Source organism: Phocoena phocoena, chromosome 21 (genome assembly GCF_963924675.1).
Source record: "Phocoena phocoena chromosome 21, mPhoPho1.1, whole genome shotgun sequence".
NCBI lineage: Eukaryota > Metazoa > Chordata > Mammalia > Artiodactyla > Phocoenidae > Phocoena > Phocoena phocoena.
The window spans coordinates 10835077-10848977 of record NC_089239.1 but is presented as its reverse complement, the minus strand read 5'-3'; the positions used below and the strand labels follow the sequence as shown (position 1 = coordinate 10848977).

At 42.2% G+C, this 13901-nt stretch overlaps 1 pseudogene; it reads left to right on the top strand.

Annotated features, from left to right (window-relative positions):
- Window positions 1-5243: 5243 nt before the first annotated feature.
- Window positions 5244-8831, top strand: LOC136141923 (calpain small subunit 1 pseudogene; annotated as a pseudogene).
- The last annotated feature ends 5070 nt before the right edge of the window (window positions 8832-13901 follow it).

Genomic DNA, 13901 nt, shown 5'->3' with positions numbered 1-13901 from the left:
TCTTCTTCACACGAATACTTCACCTGGGTTCAAGAGCTCATAAATGGCCTGGCTGTCCACCATTTCCCCAAACCCCAAACCTAAGACATCCTCATCAATCCTTTCTCCATTACTCCCAAATTAATCAGTCTCCAAATCCTATTCATTTTACTTTTGTTATCTCTCAAATCTACCCACTTTCCCCAATCCCATACTCTTTATCTTTGTTTCTACCACAATCATCTTTCACCTAGAATTCAGCGATTCTTTACCAAATGGTGTCCTGCCCCACCTCCATCATTTTCCACAAAGAAGTCAGCCAGGATGGTCTTTCTAAATAAGAAATCAGATTCTGCCATCTGCAGATTATATCCCTTCGGTGGCTCCCTTGGGATAAAGCCTTAACAGAACATGATAATCTTCTCATAGTTGACACCTGTTTCATTGTCTGCCCTCCTCTCTCATCATTCCATGCCTCACCTTCTATGTCCCGACCACACTGAGCTATTTACATTTTCTTGAATGTGTCACACTCTCTCTCACTCCCAACCTTGCACATGACTGCCTTCTCTGTCTGGATCATCTTCCTTCTTTCACAACGCATCATTCTCGACATCAAACGCCAAAATATCCCTCCTCCTTCAGGGAGACTTTGCTGACATCCCAAGACCATTCTGGGTATCTCTTTTCTGTGTTTCCTCAATATTTTATTCGTCCTGTATCATTGCTTGTAACACTGTGTAGAATTAATTGCTTATTTGCTTATGTGACTTCCACTCTAGATCTATGTGTCTAACCACAAAAAAGTATTTGTTTAATGAATGAATAAATAAAGCAATAGACACATTGTTCTCTTGGTATTTAAATCAATTCAACAAGCTGGCACTGTATAACTACTGCCTGCCGTGCCCTGTGCTGGAGGCTGGGTGTATAATGGTGAGTGCACTCCTGCAGACAAGAAATGTACAATCTTGTATAGTAGAGTCCGTGATAAGTCAGCAAATATATTACACAAAGTGTTCAGTAATATGGAAGGGTCAGATGAGTGCAGTGGAAAAGGCCTATACTTAAACTCAGATTGAGGTTCAAATTTATTCTCCAATTTTTATATGACCTTGAACAAAAGGCTGAACCTCTTAAACCCCAGTCCTTTAATCTATAATGAGGACACAAATCCTATTTTAGACCCTATTATGATTAAATAATAACCGTGGGGCATCATAGGGTTCGTAGATGTTCAATAAATGCTATTTTCTTCCTTTACATGTTTTGCTGTTGTGTTTGTGCTGTCATTGTTCGGGACTTAAAACATCTTCGGATACACCTTGTTAAAACGTAACAGCGGGTGAGGTGTGGGGATGGGGCAGAATTTAATCACAGAAAGGGGCTCAGATATTTCCTGAGAGCTTTTGCTAGGGGAAGAAGGAAAGGTCTCTGGGAAGGGTCCAGAAACTGAGGCAGAGACTCAGTGGGTGGATGTGCACGGGAGGGGGAACTGGGATCTGATTGGCATGTTGGCCTATGACTGATACTGGCCTCCCCACTTGAAAATCCTAGGAGCTCCTAACGTCCACAGAGTGTTCCAGCCACAGCTAAGACCCATCCACTCACAGCTCTCACACATTTTCTCCTTCTTTCCAACCAGCTCAAAAGGACCTCGATGTGACCAGCAACAGCAGCAGCAGAGCAAAGCTAAAACTGCAGGCTTGCCTCTAGCTAACTATATTTCTTCACAGTGTCTTTTTTTCGTTTCTTCTTTAATCCATCAGCTCTTTTCCTGGCCCTATTCCTGCCTTAGTTTGAGATCTCTGCTAAATTTCCCCAGATCAGGGATTTTAACGTAGTGGTGGGTTATCCCCAGTGAGCAACGAGGGCAAAAACTGAGTACAAAACAATAAAATGGAAGTAAGAAAAAAAAAAAGAAACCAAAATAAATATCAAAAGCAAAGAAAGGAAGAAGAAAATTGGACTCTATTTACAGATGGCATGAGTATTTGTGCTGAAAACCTCAAGGAAATCTACATGACAGCTACTAGAATTAATATGTAAATTTAGCAAGGTGGGAGAGTACAAAGTGAAGCATCCAAAAGTTAATTGTATTCTGTACGCCAGCAGTAAACAATGAGAAAATTAAATAATAAAAATTCGATTTGCAAGAGTACCTAAAAACAAACAATACTTAGGTATATATTTAACAAAAGATATGTGAGAACTCGTCACTGAAAATTATAGAACATTGCTCAAAGCAATTAAGGAAGAATCACATACATGGAGAAATAATCCATGTTCATAGGTTTATCGGAAGGTTCCGATTCATAGTACGTTAAAATTCATAGGTTCATTGAAAGATTCAACCGTTAAGATTTCAATTCTACTCAAATTGACTGAGGGATTCAAAGCAACCCCAGTCAAAATTCCAGCCAGTATTCTCACTGAAATTGACAAGCTCATTCTAAATTTTATTTGGAAATGTGACAGCTCTAGAATAGCCAAAACAATTTTGAAAAAGAAGAACAAGATGGACCTTGATAGTGTAAGAAGAACTTATGCTATCTACAAAAATCGAGATAGTGCAGTACTGACAGAAAGATAGACAAAAGGAACAATGAAACAGAATAGAGTCCAGAAAGAGATCGACACATATATGTCTAATGGTGCTGGAATGACTGGATATCCATATGCAAAAAAAAAAAGTGTCAATTCAAACTATACACAAAAATTAACTTGAAATGATCATAGACCTAAATGTGAAGCCTAGTACTATAAAATTTCTAGAAGAAAACAATGGAGAAATTTTAGTGACCTTGGGTTTTGTGAAGATTTCTTAAATAGGAGAGAAAAACCATGAGCTATAAAAGAAAATGCCAGTAAGTTAGACTTTATCAAAATAAAAATTTGGGTCTTTAGGGCTCCCCTGGTGGTGCAGTGGTTAAGAATCCACCTGCCAATTCAGGGGACACAGGTTCGAGCCCTGGTCCGGGAAGATCCCACGTGCCCTGGAGCAACTAAGCCTATGCGCCACAACTACTGAACCCGAGTGCCACAACTACTGAAGCCCATGTGCCTAGAGCCCGTCATCCACAACAAGAGAAGCCACCACAATGAGAAGCCTGCTCACCACAATGAAGAGTAGCCCCCACTTGATGCAACTAAAGAAAGCTGGCATGCAGCAATGAAGACCTAATGCAGCCATTAATTAATTAAAATTAATTTTTAAAAATTGGAGTTTTTAAAAGACACTGTCAAGAAAATGAAAAGACAACCAAGAGAATGTAAAAAATGTTTGCAAAGCATATATTTAACAAAGGACTTGTATCCAGACTATTTAAAGAACACTTACAATGCAATAATAAAAAGACAAACAATCCAATTAAAAAATGAGTGAAAGAATTGAACAGACACTTCACTAATGACAATATACAAGTTGCATGAAAAGATGTAAATGACACTAGTCACCAGGGAAATGGAAATTAAAACTACCGTGAGATTCCACCATGCACCCATTAGAATGGCTATAATTAAAATGGACAAAACCAAATGGAGGTGAGGATGCTCAGCGACTGGAATCCTCATACACCCCTTCTGGGAATATTATATGGCTCAATCACTCAGAAAAAAACCTTTTGGTAATTTCTGAAAAAGTGAAACATACGACCCAGACGTTCCACTCCCAAGTACATACACAAAAGAAATGAAAACATATGTCCACACAAAGACTTGTACACAAGTATTTATAACAGTTTTGCACACAATAACCCTAAATTGGAAATCATCCATAGCAGCTTTTTGCACAACAATCAAAAATCAAAACCAATCCAGATGTTCACCGGCAGGTTATGGATAAACAGAAAGTGATACATGCACATGGTGGAATATTATTCAACAATAAAAAGAAACAAACTGCTAAATACACAACAAAATGAATAAATGTCAACATCATTATGTTGCGTGTACGATGCCAGACATAAGAGTATGATTCCATTTATATAAAAGTCTAGAAAATTTAAAAAATCTGTGACCAAAAAGCAGCTCTGTTTTGATTGGGGCCAAAGTAGAAGAAGGGAGGGACAACAAAGAAGCAAGGAGAAATTTTGGAGAATGATAGAAATATTCTCCATCTTGATTGTGGCAGTAGTTCCACACGTGTACACACTGAGTTGTGCATTTTAAATGGACGCATTACATTGTACGTAAATGATATCTCAATAAAGTTGATTTTCAAAAACAAAGAAGGCTAGCCCAGTGCTATGTGTCTCCATATACCTACATCTCTACGTATAACCACCAATCTCTGGAATTTGAACTTGAACTTTCCAAACAACATCAGTTACCTCACAGTCTCATAGAATGAGGAACGCATTCGCTGTCCATTTTCCTTTCCTTCCTGTCATGCATACCTCCACATTTCACTCTGTCTACCACTCCACCCACAAAATAAAAGTGTGAAGTTCCCTTCTGACTAATGCAACAACTTTAGACTCCCCCTGAAACAACAAACACAACAGCACGTGTGCATGGCGTATGTGCGCCCTTTCCCCCAAAACATCCCTTTATGGGGGGCGCTATACAAGGAAGCAAGTGATGTAATCATTATACGTGATAACTAAATGGTTAGAGGACAGGAATAAAGAATTGTAGGAGTTAACTATGAATCTGTGATGATACATAAATCATGTCACTTTGGAGTGGATTATTGAGGAGGAAGGGGACAACCATTTTCAGATTAGCTGCATCAACACGGGTGTGCAGGGACTTCCCTGGTGGTCCAGTGGTCAAGACTCCGCCTTCCAATGCAGGGGACTCGGGTTCGATCCCTGGTCGGGGAACTAAGATCCCACATGTCGTGGGGCAAGTAAGGCGGCGCGCTGCAACTACTGATTTCTAGCGCCTCAACTAGAGAGCCCGCCTGCTGCAAACTACAGAGCCCACGCGCCCTGGAGCCTGCGCACCACAACTAGAGAGGAGCCCGCGTGCTGCAACTAACACACCGTGCAGCCAGAAAATAAATAAGTAAATAAAATGTTAAAAAAAGAGAGAAAGAAACCCACTGGATTTAAAAACAAAACAAAACAAAAACACTGGTCTACAAGGTTTCACGGGTGTCCTGCACACCCTCACCTTCAGGTCACCTGCTACACAGAAGGTCAGCTAAACTAGCTTGTTTCCTTCAGTCTAGCCCAGAGGTCACCAACCTTTTTGGCACCAGGGACCGGTCTCGTGGAAGACCGGTGGGGGTGGGGATGGTTCAGGAGGCAACGCGAGCGATGGGGAGCCATGGGGAGCGGCAGATGCAGCAGCTCACTCGCCCCCTGCCGTGCGGCCCGGCTCCTAACAGGCTGCACACCAGTACTGGTCCATGGCCCGGGGGTTCAGGACCCCTGGTCTAGTGAGTATTTTCTGCTAGTGGGGATTCCTTAAAGCTGCAATTAGTTAGCCTGATCCTATAATTTGCTGTGTTCCCAAAGCCAGTCACAATAATTCCTTCTGATTCCAAGAAGGTATGCCCAGCATCTAGAACATCTTTCTGCTATTGTCCACATACCCAGTCCTATTATTCTGACCAGCTGATGACTGATATTTGTGTAGGGTCTGAGTTCTGCTACTCGTGTCAATAATATCTGCTGACTCAGAGAAGCATTACTGTAGTTAACGTAGAGGTCCTGCTAACCTCTCTCTCTTTCTGAAGGCCAGTTAGTATTGCTTCTGAGTTAGGGCATTGGAATCATGAAATTTTGCTGAATACGGTTGTAACATTTAATTCCTGCCAGTTACCCTCTGGTCAGTATTAGAGGTCTGCAGATGGTCTGGCAAGGTTTCTAGAAGCAGTAGAAACCAGCAGCTGACTGCACAGCTATATAAAATTAAAAGCTGTTTCAAGATATGTACCATATGTACATGTACAAATCCATTAGGTAACATGGTGAGCTTTTTGCATTATATGGGTATTAAATGCTATGAGAAATAAGGGACAATCAGAGAAATACATTGGCAAGGAAAAGAGAGAAACGTGTATCGAAATCTTAACCTAGGATGGTTGCTTCCCAGTTTTTTGGGGGTTTTTTTTGCGGTACGCAGGCCTCTCACTGCCGCGGCCCCTACCGTCGCGGAGCACAGGCTCCAGACGCGCAGGCTCAGCGGCCACCGCTCACGGGCCCAGCCGCTCCGCAGCATGTGGGATCTTCCCGGACCGGGGCACGAACCCGTGTCCCCTGCATCGGCAGGCGGACTCTCAACCACTGCGCCACCAGGGAAGCCCTGCTTCCCAGTTTTAATAGGATATATTTCAGTTAAGAAAACATGGAGAAAACAGATGCAAGACTTAAAACTCTAAGAAGACTGGTCAGTAGCAATGAGTGAAAATAGCAATGCCTCTTTTCTAGAATCCTTAAAATATATTAGTGTCTTGTTTTAAATTAGAGAGAGACTAAATTAGTCTTTTATGACAATTATGACAGCAAGTCTAGCACTATGGTTTTCATTTTAGGAGTGTTATAGATCTGCATAATATTGTAGGAACAAGGAGTATGATCCTTATACCCATTGAAGAAATTAGTGATAAGAAGTTAGACTAGCAGAGAAATGAACGTTCAAAGGGAAACTTTGAAAAGATAATGAGATATTTGAATGAATTCAAGGAAACCTGTTTACCAGCTGTTTGGCTAAAAGTTCACGTAAAAAAATTCAGGGATGAGGCCTGCACTATTTGAAACTCTATGTGTCTTCAGGAGACCAACACTGGGATTAAAACTGAAAATCTTTCATCACTTTTCTGAATATTGGGACAATATGGTGTTCAATTGTAATCCATATGTTTAGCATTTTTAAGGTCAGGTTTCCTCCGGGTTTCATGAGCCATCAGGGAACCTCTTCTTTTAGTTGTGTAAGCCAAGGTGACTCTGTAATGAACCAGGGTACAAGCCTAGCTTTTACACACTTTTCATGATCTCTGTCCCCGATCAGAGAAGGATCTCTCTGGTCTGAGTCTGCCTGACACTGATGGCATGTGTGGGCAGGTCTGCTGTACGCCTGCCTGGTCTGCAATTCTAGGTGATGCTGGGGTTTTAGAGGAAGAAAGGATCATACTCTGACCCTCTCTGAGTTCAGAAGCAAAACAGAAATAGACACCAGAAGGATCAAGGTGGGGAACACTGAGAGTGGCAAAGAATGGTTCCCCGCCAAAAGGAATTGTCAGCAGAAGTTTTCCTTTAGCTCAGGTTAGATTTCAAAAGACATTTCTCTAAGTGAAAGTTAATATTAAATTGGAGTTCAGAGAGTAAACTAAATTTTTTAAACACTGTAGTCTGAAGCCATCTCTTTAGGGTAGCAAAGTTGAAATCCATATGCTAGCAGATGATCTTTGACTTCAAACAATTTTAAAGGACCGACATCACACTTTTTAATACTCCTTGTTATTATTAGCTCTATTCAAAAACACGTTTCTCACAGGTTCTTTGCACACTGTTAAATGTGCAACAAAGGTAGACGCATTTATTTTTAAGTGAGGAGAATTTTCAAGGACCTTAGGCCTCACTGTTCAGTTTGTACAATAAGTGGGTGGGACATTATATGGATGACCCGGCATTCATGGGTCGCGCTGAAGAATAAATCCCGTAGAATTAATTCCCATCTTTTTTCTTGAATTTTGGTACCTGGCTGTTTTTTGCAGTGGCATCTTCCGTCTTTTATCCCAGTTTACAGTTCTATTCTACCCCTATATCCACGTCTGGTATTCACCACAAAGTTGTTGAAGAAGTTATTATTGAACAAATCATTGTTGAATCAACGTATTTTCTACCATAAAGCAGCAAATTAAACACTACGTCTAAGTTATTGGCATCCGGAAAGATGAAAACCCACAGGCCTCGTAAAAGAACCTTTAGGCAGCAAATTTTTTACTGGTTTAATTTTTTTTACCTTTAAAGTTTTCCTTTCTTCTTTTTTCTGGAGATAACTGGAGTTTGTTGCTTAATTTTCTAGAGTTTTCTCAAGCAGCCTTCCCCCAAAGTCCAACGCTAGGGAGGCTGCACAGGTGAGCAGACCGGCGAGCGTGTGATTGAGGCGTAATCTTGAGTCACAGCCACGGTCCTGGTTAACTCGTTCTTGAAGGAGCGGGAGGGGGAAGGGGGAAGAAGGGGGGACCCTGGTTGGGGTCAGGGGGAGACGGTGGCTGGGGTGGGGAGGGTGGTACAGAGGACAGCAGGGCAAAGGGTACGGGTGCTGGCGGAACGGCCAGCCGCAGCGCGGCCGGCGTTTCCCGGCCGGGTTACTAGCGCCGCCCGTGAGGCGCCTGCGCGTTACACCCAGAGCCCCGCCCCTCGCACCCGTTACGCCATCATCCGGGCCAATCAGAGTGAGGAGGTCCGGCAGTGCCGGAGAGTCTTTGCCCAGCTGGCTAGAGAGTCAGTGCCACAGAGTTCACGAACATTCTCAACCAAGTCGTGACCCGACCTTCCGGTCTGAAGACTGACGGTTTTAGCATTGAATCCTGTTGCATCATGGTGACCATGATGGGTAGTGACACGACCAGCAAGCTGGGCTTCGAGGAATTCTAGTGCTTGTGGAGCAACATCAAAATGTGGCAAACAGTTTGACATTGACCGCTCAGGGACCATGGGCAGCGGTGAACTCCCCAGGAACCTTTGAGGCAGCAGGGTTCCGCCTGAATGAGCATCTCTACGACAGGATCATCGGACGCTACTCAGATGGGGGAGGGAACATGGATGTTGACGGCTTCATCAGCTGTCTGGTCAGACTCGTCAGATTTCTGTGCCTTCAAACCTCTTGACAGACGTGGCACCGGACAAATCCAGGTGGACAGCCAGGAGTGGCTGCAGCTGACCATGTATTCCTGAATGGGAGCCCCAGACCTGCCCCCTCATTGCCTCGCCGCAGGACTCACCTTGGAGTGAGTCTCTCCCAGGGCTGAGGCTGATCGCAGTCACACCTTCACGGGCCTTTCAGTTCTCCCAGCCCTTGGCATCCAGCTTCTCAGTCAACAGCCAGGGCCCAACAAGCTTCACCACGCCCTGCCCGCAGGGTGACCCCAGGCCAGCACACCCAATCTCACACCCACTGCGTGACCCCTCTCCCGCACCAGTGCCATGTCCAACACTTGCGTTGCTTCCACATCCCAAGGGCCCTTCTCTCAGTTCTGGGAGGATCAGTCCAGTCCCTACACACCCTGGCATACCCATTCAGTTACCACCCGGAGAGCCCGAATTCCAGGCCATAACAGGCCCATATGCCCCAGTGCCTTTGTCTGTATTCTGCTCCCAGCCTGCCAGGCCCAAAAGGACAAAAATGTACCCCAGTGGCTGCTCTCTCTGAAAAAAAGAAAAAAAAACAGTCCAACAACTTTTCGCAGTCACTATAAACTCACGCATACCTCAAAGCCTTTTTGAAGAACTAACATACAGCTCAAGATTTTAACACTGCTATTTTGTGCTACAATTCAGATTTACTTAGTTAGGTCAGAAAAGTTCCCTCAGTACAGAAATCCATAGTCTTCCCCCGCGCCTTTTTTTTTTTTTTTTTTTTTTTTGCGGTACGCGGGCCTCTCACTGTTGTGGCCTCTCCCGTTGCGGAGCACAGGCTCTGGACGCGCAGGCTCAGCGGCCACGGCTCACGGCCCCAGCCGCTCCACGGCATGTGGGATCTTCCCGGACCGGGGCACGAACCCGTGTCCCCTGCATCGGCAGGCGGACTCTCAACCACTGCGCCACCAGGGAAGCCCCTACCCCCCTTTTTATCTTGGGAAGTGATGGAACAGTGTAGAAGTTGAAGGACCTGTAACAAACGGGGTATTTGATCAGGTACTACCTAAGGACTAAGTACCCAGGGTTTTTGTTTTGTTTTTCATGTTGTATCATATCACCCAAAGAAGGAAGAGAACTTTGAACACTCTTCCTGAGAATAATTAATGATTGATTTGCTATGCTTGGAATGTGTAATGCATTGAGTTCCAGAGGACGTGCCTATCCTTACCAGTGGGCAGGAGAAAATGTACAAATCTTTCTGAAGAAAATATCTCTGATTGGATATCCTGCTAATGATCATGAGAGTGCTGTTTTGGATTTAAAGCTTGTTCTGCAACTCAACCCTAAACAGAAATTCTATTTTAATAAACAGGCAAAGACTAAGAAAAAACTACCTTATCAAGTGTGTGTTTGTAAAAACTCCACATCGCTTCCTTTGCAGGAATAGTCTTTGGCAGTAATTCTCATTCTGTCTCTGATGTTCATTAGATTGTATAACCTTGGATGAATCAATAGCCTGTAAAATAACTCAGAAAGTTGTTTTCAAGATTATATAAATGTAAAGATGTCAGACATTTAAGCATCATGTCTTGAATAGCAAAGCTATTCATTAAATACTAGTTTTCTTTCTCTTCTCTTTTCTCCATATGTAGCATTTAAAACTTATTTTGTACACCACTTGGAATTTTATGTAAGCTTTGAGAAAATGCACTTTAATATCTGTGTTTTAGGAACATTGTGAAAGAATTTACCCCAGTTACAGGCCCCATTTACATGGTGAACAAAAGTATATAACATTGTGTGCAAATCAGGGCCAAACCTCTTTTGCAGGTCTTGAGACTAGTTAAGTATTCCCCACACTGAAACACTGCACGTTGGCCTGCTTCACCTGATCGAAGTGATGAGAGGTTAAAATCAGTGCGCAGAGCGCTTTAAAAATCTTGGGCAATCTTGAGCATCAAAAGAAAATCATTATCTGTTTCACCTTCCTTCTAATAGCATACTTAAGAGTGAAAGTACATTTGGATGAAATCCAACTGAAAGAAAGTCCCCTCTGAAATGAGGATTCTGCCATCTCGAAGGTTGTTGTGCGTGTACTCAGCGGGATATTGTGCCATAAGCTTGGCATGAAAAATTGAAGTGAATAATGGGTAAAAGAAAAGGTATTCTTCAAGTTTAAAAACATATTTTTCTGGGCAAAAAGGAAAGTGATTGTGAAATTTGAAGTTCTAATCATTCTGGCTAAAGGAGAACACATTTAAAGGGCTACGTTGGGACCAACATAAATGTGTCTTTGTTTTGGGTCAGGGTTTAATGCATAAAGGCCTTCAAAAGAACAACACCTAAAACTGTGAGGCATTCCCCACTCCTTCAGACTCGTCCACCAGGCAAGAACCCATCGGTGTCTTGGAGTCATTGAAAAGAAAAGGCTTAAAAAAAAAGAAGAGGCTTATCCCAGATGTGATGGTTAGGGATGACACTCAGTTGCCTCCACAATATTTATTTCCAACCATTTCCTTCATTACTTACAGAAACTGCCTCCTACCAGGAAGAGTGAAAACATCTGAAATTTGCATTCCAGCCTCCCTTTGGGCTAGTGCACGGGCATGTGACCCAATTCTGGCCAATGTGTTTGAACGGAAAGTATTCTGGAGATAGAAAGCCCTTAGAAATGTTTTCCTTTCCCTTCAGTTAAAAAGGTACATGTATAGGGACTTCCCTGGCAGTCCAGTAGTTAGGACTCCACCTGTTTCCACTGCAGGGGACATGGGTTTGATCCCTGGTCGGGGAACTAAGGTCCCACAAACCACATGGCATGGCCAAAAAAATATATATATATACTGTTTTTCCTTTTCCCCTCTAATGTCCTGAAGGTGAAAGCCAACACACCTAGGATGTCCCAGCAGAAAGAAGATGGAAATACCAGGGTCCTTATGGCTTCATCTCAGCTCCAGACCTCTTGTTAAGTAAATCCATAAATTTCCTTATCGTTTGAACAATTTTAATTGAGGTATACTTTACTCACAGCCTAAAGCATTCCAATTGATATAGTTCTTGTTGAAGTTTGAAAAAGTACTCCAATCAAGGCTGATAAAGCTTGAAAAAAAAAAGCAAGAGACTCCCCATGTGGTATGACCGAAAAACTACTGAAACACACATCCCCTACCACTTCCCATTCTTTATCTAAAATTCCCACCAGTAGAGGCTTGATGATGTAAGTTCATCACATGAACAAACTTTGACTTCCTTTATGTGTCAGGTTGTCAGATAAATATTTGGGACATACTCATGTTAAAAATGTATTCATCATTTATTTGAAATCCAAATTTAACTGAACATCCTGTGTTTTTATTTGCTAAATCTGGCAACCTTAACTATGTGTCACATCCTGTGGTAAGCTCTGGGTTTAAAACACCATTACCTATTTCAAGGAACTCATCTCTTTCGAAGACTGTAGGTGATTCTTCTGTGCACATTGGGTAGACACACGTGATTCTTCTGTGCACACACGCCTAAGAAACTCTCTGGTTCAACTCTACATTCTACAGACCAGGAAGCTGAAGCCCTAAGAGGTCACATGATTTGCTCAAAGGCACACAGCTGCTCCAGGGCAAAGGTGGAAATAGGTCCCACATTTCAGGGTTCTTTCCAGTGTATCTCTTTCCTGTGGCCCCTTCACCCCTGCTCCTGAAGGCTTTTTGTTTTAGGATGAAACGGGAGGCTAATATTGTTTGACTTGGTGGAGAGAGGGAGACTTATAATATAAATAATCTAATTTCCTTTGATGAGGAAGACAATTGCATTTTAGTCACTTTCTTTTTTTCTTTTTTTTTTTGTTGGCCGCGTTTGCGCGGCATGCAGGATCTTAATTCCCTGACTAGGGATCGAACCCGCACCCCCTGCCGTGAAAGCACAGAGTCTTGACCACTGGACCGCCAGGGAAGTCCCCTTGGTCACTTTCTTACACAGAAGAGTATTTTGAATAAGAGGAGAAATACACAATTGTGGAGCAAGAAAATTGTCTCCAAATCTACAGAAATACTTTCTTGAAAAGAAAATGTTCCAAATATTCTTTCATATAGGTAATATACACCTACACATATCTGTCGTGTGCATAGGTGTCATATGTACAGTTATGTCACATATATAGCTAATTACAATAGATCATATAGGTGATATATAACTCAAAACCACATCAAGACTTGCTGTAATTTGCAAATATCAATAAGGAAGGCTTTCCTTTATTTCCCAGGTATCCTTAGCTAATATTTTGGTCGAGATTGCCAAGTACCCAGCCTCTATAAGTGATGAACATGGTGACTCTCCAGTTGGGAAGTCATTATTCCTTCTGAAAATGGGCAGCATGGAATTTAAAGCTCTCTGGGTAGGCTGCTATATTATCACATTTCCTACTCATAGATCATCAGGGCAGAAGACTCAGAGTTTTTTCTAGAAACCTTTTACATCTAATCCAATTCTCTCATTTTGCTCTGCTAGTCCAAATCATGGGATTCTGTCAGTGGAGAAGATGGAGACCACATTAAGTCAATTCTCTGTAGAAGATCTTAAATCCAGCATAGGTTGCTTGTAAATCTTCTTTTCTCATGTTTCTTATAAGCCAAATCCAATTATCCTAAATGCAAAGAATAAGGCAAATTTCACATTAAGAAACAATCTCAGAACATATACCTAGACTATTGGGCTGTATTAATAAAAACAAAAACAAACAAACAAAGAAAACTGAAATTCCAGAATAAATAGGATAAATTCAGTGGATCCTTGGAATTCCTTATAACGGCACGTGACTCAAAATCTCAGTTCTTTAGATATAGACATCCTCAATTAGTCTATGCAATTATCATGTATTAAGTCTTTTCAAGGTCTATCAAGTTGACTCTCCAAGTTGTGCATTCCTTCTCATGGAATGACCACACATGACCATATCACAAATAACAGCTGTCTCAAGCTAGCTTACCTCAGGCAGGGAAGGTCTTTGTGAAAACCAAAAGAAGCTCCTGTTTGAAAAAAAAGATTACGCACTGCAGCTTCAATCTTCCCAATTATTCAGCTTTTTAAGAGTTCTCCCTTGCACTACCTCCAAGCTACTGACATTTTGGCTGTTTCCAAAATTCAAATCTATTCTCCAAAGACAAGAGCCCACATTCA